Genomic DNA, 6,134 nt, shown 5'->3' on the forward strand with positions numbered 1-6,134 from the left:
ATCGGAATCCGTGAGCCCCCTTTAATAAGGGGGCCCCCAGATCCTGGCCCCCCCACCCTAGGTGAATGAGTATGAAGTACATCGTACCCCTACCCATTCACCTGGAGGAAAAAAAATGTAAAAAAAGCACACTACACAGGTTTTTAAAGTAATTTATTAGTCAGTGCCGGGGGTCTTCTTCTGACTTTTCCGCTCTTTTTGGGGGACGTTCTGCCGAGGAGCCCGCTTTCTTCTTTAAGCTCTTTTACAAGCAGGGCCCCAGACTTCTTTGCCGTCTTCTCTGTTCGCTTCTGCCAGGGGGGGCCCCGGCCTTCACCTCCGTCTTGTTCTGTTCTGACGGGGCCCCCACTTTCTTCTTTAAGCTCTTTTACAAGTGGTGCCCCAGTCTTCTGTCGTCTTCTTCCCTCTTCTCTTTCTCTTCTTCGGTGTTGACACATTGCTTCCTCCCGCTGTAATGCCGGGTGCGCAGCTCGCACCGATTTATATAGGCCTCTTATGACATCACAGTCCCATCATGCTCCGGGTGGTGACGACATAAGGGGGCGGATATTACCCGGGGACCCCGCCCCCCAGCCATGAATAAGCACTGATCTTGTGCGAAACGTCGGCTGTTCCCCTGTTTCTGTTGCTGTGATTTGGTGATGTATTTGCTGTTCATTTAATAAAAGACAACCTGTACGGTTTTTGGAGTGCGGCCATCCATCCTTCATCCAACTTTTAGGGTGGGGGGGTGGAATCTGGGGGCCCCCTTATTAAAGGGGGCTCCCAGATTCCGATAAGCTCCCCGCCCGCAGACCCGACAACCAACGGCCAGGGTTGTCGGGAAGAGGCCCTGTCCTCATCAACATGGGGACAGGTTGCTTTGGGGTGGGGGGCCACAGGGCTCCCCCTGCCCCAAAGCACCTACTCCCCCATGTTGAGGGCATGCAGCCTGGTACGGTTAAGGAGGGGGGTGCTCTCTCGTCCCCACCCCCTTTCCTGAACGGCCGGGCTGCGTGCTCAGATAAGGGTCTGGTATGGATTTTGGGGGGACCCCCACGCCGTTTTTTCAGCGTATGGGGGTTCCTCTTAAAATCCATAACAGACCCAAGGACCTGGAATGCTCTTGGAGGGGGAACCCATGCCGGTTTTTTATTTGAAATTTGGTGTGGAGTTCCCCCTCAAGATTCATACCATACACAGTGCTTGGTATTGGCAGGGATCCAAGTCGGATCCCCGTTCAATATCGTGCCGGGACTAAACGCAACCGCAGCTAAAAGCACTGTACAAATGCAGCTGATCACTGTGCATGGAGTTTTGAATTTCAGCAGAAAATAAACTGCTTTTAACTGCGGCAGAACAGCCATCCGTGTGAAAGGGGCCTTAAAATCCTGTATAATAATAATAATAATAATAAGAAGAAGAAGAATATTAATAATAATAAACTGATACAATGCTTGCACCCGCTTGCAGAACACTGGTGTTATCATCTCAGCCTAGACAAAGTTTTTGTGAACAAAATAGTTCATGATAAAATCATAGCTCCCAACTGTCCCTGATTTCGAGGGACTGTCCCTGATTTGGAACAAAGTCCCTCTGTCCCTCTTTCCTCCTCATTTGTCCATTATTTTGATCTGATCCATATAGTTGTATATAAAATGTGCTATTTATCTTTCAAAAAGTGCTTCAAAGTGCTAAGCCTTTCATCCAATTTACAAATTACTGCATTTTGTAAATTAAAAAAGTCAGTATAAAGTAATAGTAGTGGTAAAGAAAAAAAAAAATGCGGGTTTACTAATCTTTTTTTTGTAAAATGTTTCCTTTAAAGGGGCGAGAGAGGGTGTGTGTCCTATGTCTACATACATTTGCTAATAGGTGTCGTTCATATCTCAAAATGTTGGGGGATAGGATAAAATATGTGACTTGTAGAGGAGACTTTTAAGTGAAGGTCTACATGAAGTAATTTTACAAGTGAAAGTTATACTCTTCTTCCTCCCCATCCCTACCCTTTTAGATTTCTTTCTTCTTTTTTTTTAAAGCGGATGTGCCACGAAAAAAAAATATTAAAAGTCAGCAGCTACAAATACTGCAGCTGCTGACTTTTAATATTAGGACACTTACCTGTCCTGGAGTCCAGCGCCGTCCGCAGCAGAGGACGAGCGATCGCTCGACACTCTGCTGCTCCCCCGCCATCCTCAGTGAGGGAACCAGGAAGTGAAGCGCTCCGGCTTCACTACCCGGTTCCCTACGGCGCATGCGCGAGTTGCGCTGCACCGCTGATTGGCTCCCGCTGTGCTCTGGGAGCCGAGTGTTCCCAGAGCACAACGGGGGGAGGACGGGAGGTGATGTTCTGCCCGCAGTTTACCCGAAACTGTGTGGCCGGAAGTGGGTGCAAATACCTGTCTTTAGCGTTAGTTCCACTTTAGGGTGGAGCTCCGCTTTAATGAGCAGTTAGTTGTTCCCACTTCCTCAATTTTTGCCTAGGTGACAATCAGGCCGCGTACACATGATCAGTCAAAACCGATGAAAACGGACTGAAGGACCGTTTCATCGGTCCAAACCGATCGTGTGTGGGCCCCATCGGTCAGTTATCCTTCAGTCAAAAAAAAGAGAACTTGCTTTAAAATTTGACCGATGGATGCCTAACCGATGGGTCAAAACTGATCGTTAGTATGCAAAAGCATCGGTCAAAAGGCCGCGCATGCTCAGAATCAAGTCGACGCATGCTTGAAAGCATTGAACTTTGTTTTTTTTGGCACGTCGTTGTGTTTTACGTCACCGCGTTCTGACACAATCGTTTTTTTAACCGATGGTGTGTAGGCACATCAGACCATCAGTCAGTTTCATCGGTCAAAACCCCCCCAGAGCATTTTGTCAATGGCACAGCAGCTAGGCTAGTGGAGCTGTGGGACTACCATCTCCAGGAGCCATGCAGACTGCCTCCTGTCACAGGCTCAACCTGTCTCCTACCTGCTGGGTATCAGGAATTCCGGGTGATGTCAGAAGGGGTGGTCTTTTGAGGAAGCTTCAGCTACCTATTGGCTGAGTTGGCAGCAGGGACCAGTGCAGCCTGTACAGGCATGCTAAATATGTTCCCCTGGGTACCCAAGGATGAACCCCCCAGGAGAAAACAATTATCTATGGCCCTGGGGAGAATGATGTGCACTTAGGCATGCCTTCTGCACACTTCCCCTGCCCTAAGCCTCCTGGGAAACATCATGCATCCCACAGGACTGCAGGACCGGTGTAGTGGATGTGATAAAAATAGTCAAACTAAGATAATGAAATGCCTATTTCAATGCACAAACACATGCTTTATATCACATATGATCATATATATATATAACGTATGCAAATAGGTTATTGATTGCTATAGGAATAATCACATATAATCGTAATGCATAATTTACCCCTTTGCTAATATAATGTTGTATTTCAGAGATGCATCACATGGTTTATCAGAACAGGAACTCAGTCTGCAAAAAACAACTATTTTAGGACAGCGGGAAAGTCCCTAAGAACCACAGAACCAGACAGATGCCAGACGCCAGGACGTCACAAGAATAATATTACATATTAATGAGAATGTTGAATATTAATGAATATTAATGAGCATGATCGTGTGTTCGGTCATGCGCTCTTGAATGCACTTGTAATCCATATAAAAACACACGGCTTGCAATAAAAAAGCAGAAGTAACGGTCTTCACCCTGAGACACAAGTCTGAGTGTAGATTATTTACTTTAGTTCGTTAGTTTGTACAAACGCTTCTTATCTAATTTGGCTCAGGAAGCAGATATCAGACACTCCGTGCACTTGGCTCGGGTCCAAGACAATTGACGCCCATCGTGGGCCTTCGGGCTTCCTGATTCGGGCCAAGCCGATCGAGAGGGGACTGGGACGGAGACCAATGCGGACGGGTGCAGAGACTGATCACCTCTGAGAACGGTAAGACACTTTTAATTTTGTCTACTGTTCATCCCGCCCGTGGTTGGTTAGTTCCTGTTCCCGTGTCGGCTTGCCCTCGATCAGCAAAGCAGGCAGATAATATAGCTTGCCCGAGGGTCATTTATAAGAACCTGCATTGGTATCTGCAGCCTGTATTTTGTTTCCTGTTGTTTTTGTTTTGTTCTGTCAAGCTTGGGACGGCTGTTGGGAATAAGGGGATTAATTATATAATCACGGATGAGAATTGACGTGGTCAAACTCCTCCTGGGGGAATAAATAATTGTGCTGTGAAGCACGGATGACCAGGAGGGGGCGTCAGGAGAACGCATAGTTGCGTGGGGATCCCGTGAGGACTAATAATCCTATATTTCACTGCGGTTGTCACATATCTTGGTGTTTTGTTATATGTGCTGGCCTCTGATGTTTGGATGAGACAGGCAGAAAGGAATAGAGTCACAGATGCGATAACTGGCTGTGATAACGTGGTCAAACTTCTCTCAGGGTTGTTGTAAGGTATACCTGAGAAGGTGCGCACAGCTCAGGGTATCAGGTACTACTGCACAGGTGTGCACAAAGGTGTGCAGGGAAAATCCTGTGACGTTGTTCTGAGGTCTCATCTTTTAATCACATGAGCCAGGGATGTCATGTCCTGAATGTGTCTGTGGGCTACTGTTAGGAATTCATTCAGAGGGTTGGGGGTTGGTGAAAGTGATAACCCCAGGATACAGGGAAGAAATTCTTGGCCTGAAACCTTTGTTGGTAGATTTTCCAGATGTGTTGGTGTTCAGATTAAACGTGCACTACCCAGTCAGAATTGTAGTCGGGGCATCATTACCAGCAATAGAAGGTGAAGCTAGAGAGAGGGGATACTTACCTATTAGGTGCCCACTCCAGCCAGAACAGCCAGAAAAGTGTGAGGAGGGTGAAAAGGACAGAATCAGAAGTTTGGGTTTGCCTCTGGGACACGTAAATGACATTTAAAGGAACGCACTGTATTTAACTGCTGTATTGTTTAAGCTCGTCTGTCTGCAGCAGGCTGACACTTTCGATTTCAAAAAAAAAAAAAAAAAAAGGAGAAAGTGTACTTTTAAAAAAGAGGAAGTGACAGCGCAGAAAGATCTCAAAAGAGCACGCAGCCAAAACTTCAAACTTGTGTCCTAGACAGCCTTGTAATACAAAATCCAGAGATCTGAACGTGTATCCCTCCATTAAATAGCAATGGGACAGAAGTTAGAAAAGCCGAGGGAAGGCAGCTTAGCTTACAGCTTGGTTTTAGAGAGGGAGGGAAAAACAGCAGTTAAGAGGATAAATGAACTTGCAAAAGTATGTGACATCAACATGCACATGGGTGGGAGGTTGCAGGCAGAAGAATGGCGGGTGTTGTTAAAACGGAAAAAAGGTCTATTGTCTGATCATGGCTTATTAGCTACAGCTGAAGCCTGGTACAGAGTATCGCAAGCTGTCCAAGTAGAGGGGTGGTCAGAGCAAGAGACAAACCAACATGGATATATTGTATATGTGTATCATAAACCAGAATGTACATTTGAGTCTGGACGGCCACCACCCTATAATGGCGTCCGAGCACAGGACAGGAAACCCTGCCCCTCAGCAACCGCCCCCTCACTTGATCCTCCCACCAGGCACCGTCCCAAGGTACCACCTCCTTCAGCAACCATGGCACCTCCCAAGGGCAGTGGCCATCTTGCAACACCCAACACTGGTGACACAGGAAGACTCCCCATGACTGCTTCCTGTGACGGCCATATTGGTACACCCATACCTATATGCCCAGTGTTAGATCAGACCGGAGCATATTACAAGGAAGGTGTTAACCCATTAATGATGTTAGAAGATGATGAGGATGAGGCAGAGGAAAGCATTGATAGTCACTGCCACTCACCTGAGCACCAAGAAGTGTCAGTGACCAAGGGGGGCGTCGCTCCAACTGGTACCACTCCCAGTTCAGCCAGTCATGAAGACCAGGGCCCAGCTCAGATTATAGTGTCTGGAGGCCTGTCGGATGTGAACACCAGGACAACTACACTTCCATACCAGGGCCATGAACCAGTACATCCCCCCCTTCAGTCACCTCACAGGGCGCTGCATGAATTCTGTATGGAATCTGACCGAGTGACATCCTCACATCTCCATCCCACTTCCACAGCAGCACGGCCTACATCCGCAGGCCTGTGGGGAGCAGCGCAAAC

This window comes from Rana temporaria, chromosome 1 (assembly GCF_905171775.1).
Source record: "Rana temporaria chromosome 1, aRanTem1.1, whole genome shotgun sequence".
Lineage (NCBI taxonomy): Eukaryota > Metazoa > Chordata > Amphibia > Anura > Ranidae > Rana > Rana temporaria.